General features: G+C 49.4%; 1 protein-coding gene across 1 annotated transcript in view; it reads right to left on the reverse strand.

Moving 5' to 3' along the window:
* The window catches only part of ZNF697 (zinc finger protein 697), a 28,343-nt gene extending 21,422 nt beyond the window's left edge, over positions 1-6,921 (reverse strand). The window contains exon 1 of the mRNA XM_053915124.1: positions 6,789-6,921. The gene's annotated coding sequence lies outside the window, so the exon portion shown is untranslated. The remainder of the gene's footprint in view (positions 1-6,788) is intronic.
* Positions 6,922-10,225: the final 3,304 nt, after the last annotated feature.

Raw genomic sequence — 10,225 nt, forward strand, 5'->3', positions numbered from 1 at the left:
AAATATAAGTAAAGTTCACATATACAAAAATATTAATATATCAAGAGAATGAGAAGACAAGCCACAGACTGGGATAAAATATTTGCAAAAGACCTAACTAATAAAGGACTCTTACCCAAAATACACAAAGAACTCTTAAACTTAACAGTAAGAAAATGAACAATCTAATTTAAAAATGGGCAAGAGAGTGAAACTGATATCTTACCACAGCTATGTAGATAGCAAATAAGCATATGAGAAGATGCTGAACATCATCTGTCATCAGGGAACTGCTAACTAAACCAACGAGATATTAGAGATTATAGTACACAGTTATTACAACAGCAAAATTCCAAAACACGGACAAGGCCAAATGCTGGCGAGGATGCGGAGCAACAGGAACTTCAGATGACAGCCTGGCAGTCTCTTACAAACGTAAGCATACTCTCACCGTACTATCCAGCAACCTCACTCCTTGGTTTTCACACAAATGAGTTGAAAACATGTCTACCACACAGAAACCTGCCCACGGGACTTTATAGCAGCTTTACTCACAATCACCAAACGTGGGAGCAACCAAGATGTCCTTTCACAGAAGAACTGACAGGCCGTGGTGCACCTAGACAATGGGGTGTTATCCAGAGCTAATAAGAAGTGAGCTTCACCAAGCCATGAAAAGGCATCTTGGAAATGAAATGTATTTTACTAGGTGAGAGAAGACCATCTGAAAAATTCAATTCCAACTATATGACATTCTAGAAAAGGTGAAACTATGGAGATGGTTAAAAAAAATCAGTGGTTGCAGGGGTTTGAGGGGACAGGGGTGAATAGGGGGAGCGCAGGGGACTTTTAGGGCCGCGAAACTGTTCTGTAGGATGCCACCGTGGTGGATCTGTCATGACACATTTGTCAAAACTCGCAGAACGGACACCACCAGTAGCGAATGCTAACCTACGAATTTGGGTGATGATGACACGTCGATGCGAGTTCATCGATGTGGACGAACACAGCGCTCTGGGGAAGGATGCCGATAGTGGGGGAGGCTATGCATGCGTGGGGCGGGGGCCATACTGGAACTCCGGATTTGCTGCTCAATATTGCTATGAATCTAAAAACGGCTCTAACAATGAAGTTTATTTAGCCTGGCCGGTGTGGTTCAGTTGGTTGGAGCATCGTCCCATAAACTAAAAGGTCACGGGTTCAATTCCTGGTCAGGGCACATGCCTGGGTTTTGGGTTCAGTCCCTAGTCAGGGCATGAGCAAGAGTCAGCCTATAGATGTTTCTCTCCTTCTCTCTTCCCCTCCCTTCTCCTCTCTCTAAGATCAATGAGCAAGTCCTTGGGTGAGGATAAAAGAAAGCCTATTTAAACATATGTAAGTTACACACATATATAATTTCCCCAGTTTATGTAACACGTAAGCATATACCTCACTGTAAAAAGTTGGCAGTGCCATCCTATTAGGAGGAAATCAAAATGAAATACTTTAAAATGTAACACATTCATTCACTCCATAAACATGAATGGAACACTTACCACGTTCCACCCACCTATTATTCTGGGTTCTACCTTGTGAAGCTTACTTTCTAATGACATCATCTTAAAAATTCATTGCTTTCAAAGCCACCTACTGCTACCAGAAATCACTGTAAATGCCTGCCTGAGGGATTATTATTTTTTAATGGGGAAAAAAGTTAATTCTTTGGAATTCACAAAGTTCCTAGGTGTGTGGGGGTCAACAATGGGAAATGTGTTCTTTCAAAAGTGCCCTGTTTAAGCGTCCCCAAGCATCAGGGAGCCAATGGCACTGAGACCCTGAGACCAAATAAGGCATGTCTTAGTAACAGCCAGGAGAAGTGGTTCCAGTTTTCTGAGGGATGGTAAGATCCTGATAAAGTTCCCCGAAGGCAATATAAATCTAAAGCCCTCTGCAGAGAAGTGGTTCCCATTCCCTTAACTGCACACAGTTTAGCAAATTAGAGCCAGCAGCAGGGACTCAGCCTTTTCCCTCTGCAGGAAGGGGAGCTTGCAGAATCGCACGGGGCCCTCCCACACACCTGGTGGGAACAGCTTGCTAGCCTGCGGAAGCGCTGTGCATGACTTGCTGCACAAATGTGGGATCCCAAGAACTGTCCGATACTCCTTTAAAATGGCTAACGTGCTTGATGACAACCCATGGCCAACTGTACGTATACCCCGAGTCTTCCAAAGTGAGGCCTTGAGATCAGGGGGAAAGAAGGCTTAGTCAGCCTCAGGAGGTCGGTTCCATCTTGTGGTGAGTAAAAACGCCTTTCTACCCAAAGAGGAGGCCGCTGCTCTTTTCACCAGCCCCATGGAGGCAGGATGCAGTGACGACCCGATGCACACGCCAGGCAAATCATGCCACTCTGGGGGCAGGGCGGTGGGACAGCAGAACACTAGAATGAATTACCTATCTTCCTTCCTCACTCCAGCCTTCCCTTTTTCTTTCTTTTCTTTCCATGTTTTTCTTCTTCTTCTTTTTTTTAATATATCTGCAGAGGTAAGGAAACCCCCCTGAATTTCTCAGGTATGAAACAACGAAGCCCTTTCTAGAAGATATGGTAGAAGGTGGGCATGACAGCAAGGAGGGAGAGACTAAAGCAAGGGACCCACCCCCGCTCCCCAACATCAGTGAAACACCATCATCGCCGAGTGCTAACTGAGCCAAGCCCATGAACCTCAACGACACACACATCTGCTCTGGCACATTTTCAGAAGGTGCTTCCCTGTCTCGGCAGTCACGGGGAAAAGATGAAAATTAACTAAGAAAATGACCCCTCTGATCCCTCTCCCACAAACTGTCAATGTGCAAATGTTTCCGGCCTACATTTCTGCATTTTTTAGTTGTCACCAATTCACCATCAACTCACAGTTCCTGCAACCCCACCACATGTCGAGTTGTTCTCTGGACAGAGTTCCTGCCACGTGCAGGGGATGTGCAAATATTCCAGCACCACGTGGGGGTGTATTCAAGTTGACTTTCACAGCCCAGGCATTTGAGATAATGCAAAAGATCAGGGGAGAGGCCAAGTGTGGCATGGAGTGTCAGGAAAGGCGACCTAGAAGGGGTAGGACTTGGTCTGGAGGGAGGAAAAAGGGATTCAGATAAGCTGGGAGAACATGGAAAAGAATTCCAGGCAAACAGTTCTGTGCTCAGAGATCTTACTAGGGATTCTCAACCTGATCCTCCTAACTGATGGTTATTGGCATTTAAGGGCATAAAAATAACAAATTTGTGAAAAACAAGTTCCTTTCAGAAAGAGATCCACTAAGAGGACCTTAGAAGCCCAACCACATTCCTGGTAGGAAATCTGGAAAGTGGAGGACCTCAGGAAGGAGAAGGGGTCTGGCAGTTTTCCCCCCGAGAAAAGCACAGAGACACCCATTCTGAACAGGCATGGGCGCCAACAGTCCTACACCGCAGCCTTCAGCTCAAAATCTGGGGCTCCAAACAAGTTTCTCAACTTCTTTCTGAGCCTCAGTTTCATTTTGAGAATGGAGATGATGATATGTAAATCACCAGACTGAGGCAATGCATGTAAATTGTCTAATTCAATAGTTGTTCAAGAAATAGTAACTGTTGTCATCACATAAAAAGGAAGCATGAAAAATCGCCCAGTTGGAGGGGCGGCAAATTGCGATGCCTTGGTACAGGTTAGTCTTATCTGTCTCGCATTTCTATGTGCTGCATTTTAATCATGGCAGATCGCTGGGGGCAGTGAGGAAGTGACATTGTGGATGCCACCGGCTTAGTTCCAAATAGCAGGACGGCCTTTGCAGTGCTGCTTTCTAGAAAGCACATCGCACCTTCACAACTGAGAGGTGTCACTTCTTTGGCCCAAGAGCATGACAAGAGACATTGATTATCCACTTGGGGTTAATCCGTCTTACACTCTGCCTACAGAGTTTGACATTTTAGGCTGGCCAAGAACTTACTCAAAAACTTTTAATGAATGTCTTTGTACCAGGCACCTTGATAGACCCCTTCAGGGTCTCCGCACCCAGAGGCAAAAGGAAAAGCTCAGTCTGTCATGTACTAGATGCTTCAGATGTGCAATTGCAATAAATCCTCACGGTCTACAAGACAGACTTTACAGAGAAGGAAAGAGACCAATTAACATGTATGCATTCCTTCGTTCACTCGTGTTTTCTACATAAACATCCTGTGCACCTGCTGGGTATAAAGCACACGGTAGAGAGAGTCATTGCCCTCCAGGGGCTCAGTTTGAAGGGGAGAAAGAGAAACACCTGTCACAAGGCAACCCAAAGACGTGTCATCCACAGGATACAAGCGCCAGGAGGATGGCAGTAATTCTGAGCGGGAGGTCTGGGAAGACTTCTACTAGGGTGCTCCATCAGCTGGGCTCGGATTGGAGAAATAGTCAGGGATGCCCAGCATGCATGGAATTCAGCATGACGGAGACACACAGGTGGAAGAATGTCTGTCGCATCTGGGGATGGGGAGCTGTCTGCTGCAAGAATGGGCAGGTAGCAAGGGGTGGCCAGAGGCCAATGGAGGAGAGAGACAGGTGGGCACTGAATTGTGAAGGGTTGTGAATGCCAAACGCAGGGGTTACCTCTGTTGGTTACATTTAACAATACAGTGTGTGCACTAAGAAACGCTGGGGGTGGGGTAGGATCTCAGCTGCAAAGAAAATGGCGTTAACATGGGTTCAGGCTCCAGAAGGCTTAGTCCACTGCAGCTTTTCCCACCACCCTACATCAGCAGGTAGTCCTTTCTCGCCTTAGTTTATCATCTTTCACCGACTTTTACCCTTTCTCCTTCTCCTAACAGGACACTAGAAATTAAGCAAACATGTAGATTCTAAGGAAGCCCAAAGAGCTTTGGGGCGACAGGAGGACATGTGGTGCAAGGCCATCAGCCTGAGTCACACAGCCTTCAGGGAGGTCGCCTCGCCACTCCAATTCAGCTGCAGCAACTGGCATTTCCGTGTGATTTGTTCCCACGCACCCCTTTAATCCCAGTGGGTTTTGAAGGCCATCTATGTTCTCCTTTCTGTAACGTAAAGGGTAGCCTGACTTCCCATTTATGAGTTTGGTTCCCTCTGGTGCCATCTTGTCTTTGGGGCCCACCTGAGCTTCTGACATCAAATTTCCCCCAACTACCACCTCTACCTCCAACGAGAGAGAGAGAGAGAGAGAGAGAGAGAGAGAGAGAGAGAGCACCAATAGGTTCCAACTAGAAATCATGAATCATGTCCTCGATTCAGAGCCTTTCCACTTTATTTCACAGTTCTAATGCCCTCACTCCATTTTCCCCACTCCACTCATCTCACTTCACATGCTTCACCCCTCCTAGAGAAGTTTGTGCAAAGTGTCTGTTGCCCCTACCAGCCATTGATACCTGTTCAGAGGTATGCGCCCTACCATCCTTACCATGAGCCCTGGGTACTCCCACGTTCCCACCGAGGTGGCTTTGTTGAAGGTTTATTTGGCTCTCAAAATGTATTCCACTATAAAATACTCACATGCCTGCTTGCTAAGGAACCGAGGCAAACACAGGGTAGAGCAGTAAAAACCTCGGGGGAGGAGAGAAAGGAGACACAGAGGCCCCTTAGGCAAGTGAGTGGGGTTGCAGCAGGGACACCTGGGCCTGCTCACAGTTGCCCACTCATCCATCACAGCTCCTCAGAGACTAATAACTTGCTAACCATTATCCAGCTGCCTTTACCACACTCTGTCCCACCGGGGAAGGATAATGCCAAATGGAATGCAAAGTATTCGTGCCGCCCTTACAGGTAAAAGGACAAATAGGCCCGCTATTAGGGCGAGGCTACATCACCAAATCGAGTCCAGCCCAGCGCTTGTGTAGCTAGGGGTGGGGTGGTTCAGGACGGGAGTTGGGGTGGAGGCAGTTAGGAAAAAGGAAAATCGTGTGGAGTCCCGGGGGAAGCGGTAATCGGATTCTGAATCCTGGCCATAATGTACACTGGCCATAAGGAACACTCAGCGCCCTGTGGCCGCGGCTCCAGGCTCAGCCTCCTATCTCCCTCTCCTCCCAACACGCGCTTCACCCCACGCCTCCGCGCTCGGTCCTGAGCTTCAGCATTCTCCCTGGGTGAAGGCATTGGCTTCGCCCCACCACCCACCCACCGGCAGACAGGGACTTCTGGCTCTGGGGTGACTAAACGACCGCCCCTCCAGGGCGGCGAGCTATTGCCCATCTCCCCCTGCCCCCCCCCCATCCTCAGTGTGCCATTTGCCAGTCTGATGGCAGTCCAAGCGGCTGAGCGCAGGGGAAAAGGGAGAACACATTTCACAAAGACCCAAGAGGACGCGCTGCCCCTCCTCGGAGTCCCCCACCCCCACCCCTTCAGCTGCGAGTGGGGCCGGGGGCGCGGACAGACTAGGCGCTGGGAGCGCAGTCGGTCCCCGTCGGCAGCTGCACACAAAGCCCTTCACCTTCTCGCCTTCCAAGCTCCTCCCTGGGCTTCGTTGTTCCGAGGGTCTCGGATGCCCCCTTCGGTGGTCGGCGGGACGGTCCGACTCCCTCTCGTAGCGCTGCCCCCTCCTTCTCATCTCAGCCTCCTCCTCCCCGCCCCTCGCCACTGACCCCCGCGGAAGCTCATCCCGGGCTTGGGGGCCACGAGAGCACCCGCTGCGCCCTGCGGGAGCCGACAGCGGTCCAGTCTCCGAGGCACAACTTCACCCAGCTGGTCCGCCACCCATTCTGGGAGCACACCCATCCCCGCAGCTGTCGTATCGGGTCCAGATCCTCCCCATCTCCCGACGACGGACGCGGGAGCCCAGCCGCAGGCACGCTCCTACCTGCGCAGCAGCGGGGCAGCCAGGAGCGAGGGCACCGAGCGCCCGGCCCGAGCCCCGCGGCGCGGCTGCCCTTGGGCTGCGGCGGTGGCAGCTGCAGCGGCCGCTGGCTCGCTCGCAGACTGGCTGGCTGCCCGGCTGACTCCTCACTGGGGCTTCCTGTAGGGCTGGACAAAGGACATTTCCTGGGAGGAGCAGGGGAATGTTCCCAGCATGCCTCGATTTGTAGTTCCCGGGGACTTCCTGCCACCGCGACATCTGGTACCAGAAAGGGACACCGGGACTGCAGGAGAGGGGCTCCCCGCGTCCCTAAGCGCTCCGGGGAAGCGAGCGGCGGGGGAGTGGAGCCCTGGGCCCTGCCCCGCCGCTCGGGGCGATGCGGTCGCCTAGCCCGCGCCCGCGCTCGCGCTCTGCGCACAGGCAGCGGTCCCCTCCCTGGGGGCCTGCCGCGGAGCTGTCGCCTGGTGCGGGGAGACCCTGCGGTGGAAAGGCCTTTTTGTTGTTGTTGTTGTTGTTGTTTTAGAAAGGAGAAGTTTGGGGTGGGTTCACTTCGGGTTGACTTGTTTTTAAAATAGATTATCTTTTTCTTGTTCCTTTTTTTTTTTTTTTTTTAACTGCCGGAATCCTGCCGGGGGCGGATTAAAGAACTTGACCGCTCACTAGGAATTCAGGTTCCTTAAGATGTTGGCAGTTTATCCTTAAAAGCATAAGGGCTGATTGTTTCCAGATCCTGACCTGGTGACATTCCTCCCTCCGATGTTGGCCGGGTCCCAGGTATCTTTTCAAGAAAAGTAATTAAATTAAGAGATTGAAAACAAATTACATGAATTAACAAGAAGACACCTTAAAACAAAAACAAAACCGTGTGTTGCTGAATTAGGAACGTGCTGGACTTTCTGTTTCTCCCTTATTCGCCTTCAGGACTCGGTTCCCTGGATCCTACCACACAGACGGGATGGCCGCTGTCTGCGCGTCTGCGGGCTGGGGACCGGGTGGGGGGCAGGGGCTGGTTAGAGAGGGAAGACATTGGCTACAAGAGAGGAGCTCCACCTCCAGACTATCGAGAGTCTGTAACCGCCTCCACGAATTCCTGTCTAATTATGGAACGACATACCCAGGCCCCTCGCGGGAAAATCAAGGGAGGACCACATGGGGACTAAATGACTAGAAGCTGTGTTCTCTACAAGGAGCTGGGGAAGGAGGTCCTAGAATAGAACCCTCTAAAACGTGCCTGAAGAGATAGGAGGTCATAATTTCCTGTCCCACCCCTTTGGCCCCTGCCATCCATTTCAGCGCACACGAAGTAGAACATTGGAGTGAGGGGTTTAGTATATCCCCTTTTCTGCTGTAGTTCCGGTTCTCCGGAGACCCTTAACCACAGGGAGAAGATGGGGGGGTGGGTTCATTTAGGGTGCGGAATTGATGAGAAGCATGCCTTAGATGTGAGCGCCTGCCTCCCCGAAGTTGCTGTCGCATGTCACTGTTAGCTGCCCACCCGGGTTCATTGCGCTGTGGTCCCTGCATTTTCCCTCCTAACCCCCGCTCCTTAAAGGTTTGCAGCCTGGCAGCATTCTAGCGACACTGCCCTCCAACCCTCAAAAAGTTAAAACTAAAAATAAAAAGGGAATTGATCATCCTTGGCAAATCCAGCAACCTCTTCTAGCGCTGTTCAGTTTGAAAAGAGGATACACTTGCCGGCAGCATTTACCATCATCTCCGTGCCCTCGCTGAAGGGATGTCTTGCTTCCAACACAGTGCCCTGTCCATTTCTAACTTCAGCTGGGATGCGCAAACCTGTGCCTTCTCCATTGTCTCCAATCTAGGACAATTAGTTGCGTCAACAATGATTTATTTCCCACTTACTCCATGCTAGTCACGCCTGGGGTAGACAGACGTTAACACTCGAGAGTAAGATTTCGGGGAGTAACTGTGAGCCATGTGTTGCCCGCAGGAAGTTCACATTCCACTTGGCATCACACAATCACTACACAGTAGTTTAAGTGCTGTAGGAAAGGTACGTGCAGAGGCTCCCAGAAAGCGATGCTCTGTCCATAAACTCTCTCATTCCGGTGACAGCAGAAGTGGCACAGGAGTGGCCAGAGGAGGGGCCTGGAGGTGAGAAAATGCGCATCGCACATGGGGAACTTAGTGTAACATTTGGTTGTGAAGGGGTGGTAGCTGGGAAGAAGAAAGGAAGGTAACCCTGAGGGCGGGTTTTCTGTGTGGTTCTTATTTGTCTGGTTTTTAAAATGAGAGTTCCTTGGGGATGTGAAAATGCCTGTGGGAAAGGTCTAGAGAGTGGCAGAGGGGGAAGACACAGGAGAAAGAAAGGATCAGAGATCAGGCACTCAACAAACACTTGCTGAATTAACTGACTCCTGCCGCACGTCAGTGCTGAAGATGTTGAGACTGGAATTAACAAGCTGCACATTCCCCGCTGAGATCGCCAGTGTGAGAGCAGACAGAAATGAATTCCTTTCTTCCTCCTCTCGCGCCCTCCCCACCCTTCGTGTCCTCAGGGGAAGGTAATAGGAAAACATTCAAGAGGAGGCCAGGGCGCCTCCACCTAGGTCAGGGGATGGAGGCTTTTCCAACAGGTACAAAGGTGTACGGTAACTTCAGGGAAGTCTAAAGTTGTGAGCCCGTGGGTTTGGGTTTGTATTCGATGTTTAAATCAGGCAAATATTTTACCCTTTTCTTTTTCTTCATTTCAAGGTAAAATAGATAACTATTCTCATCCTTACCTTTTCAAAGGGGAATTGATCATTGAAAAAAATAATAATAATAAAATCAATTTTATATACACTTAGATATATTCCAGGATTTAAAAAACATGTTCCATTAATATTCCTATATTTCATGGAGTATCGCATTTATTATTATAGCATTATACTTTTTTTAAAGATTTTATTTATTTTTAGAGAGAGGGGAAGGGAAGGAGAAAGAGAGGGTGAGAAACATCAATGTGTGGTTGCTGGTTGTCTGTGATGTGCCCCATAGTGGGGACCTGGCCCACAACCCAGGCACATGCCCTGACTGGGAATCGAACCAGTGACCCTTTGGTTCGCAGGCTGGTACTCAATCCACTGAGCCACATCATGCAGGGCAGTATTATACTTTTAATATTTGGAAGAATAATCTCCTATTACTAAGCTTTTATTTCCTTTTTTAAATCTATTTCCTCACATTTGCATTCAAAAACTATTCTAATGTAAAACTTGTTTTACTAAAAATGAATATGAAACTATATACAAAATACTTTGGGGGACAAAGGAAAACAGAAGGGGAACAGATCTGGCTAGATTTGCCTACATTGTTTAAGCTGGTAAGTATAAGTGGGACATCTGTTGTTTTTCTTACCAAGCATCCATCTCCCATTTTTTGGTAACAATGTCTTTGGGGAAACAACCCCCCCCTTCCCACCCTATGTCTTTGTGATT

This window comes from Desmodus rotundus, chromosome 12, assembly GCF_022682495.2.
Source record: "Desmodus rotundus isolate HL8 chromosome 12, HLdesRot8A.1, whole genome shotgun sequence".
Taxonomy (NCBI): Eukaryota; Metazoa; Chordata; class Mammalia; order Chiroptera; family Phyllostomidae; genus Desmodus; species Desmodus rotundus.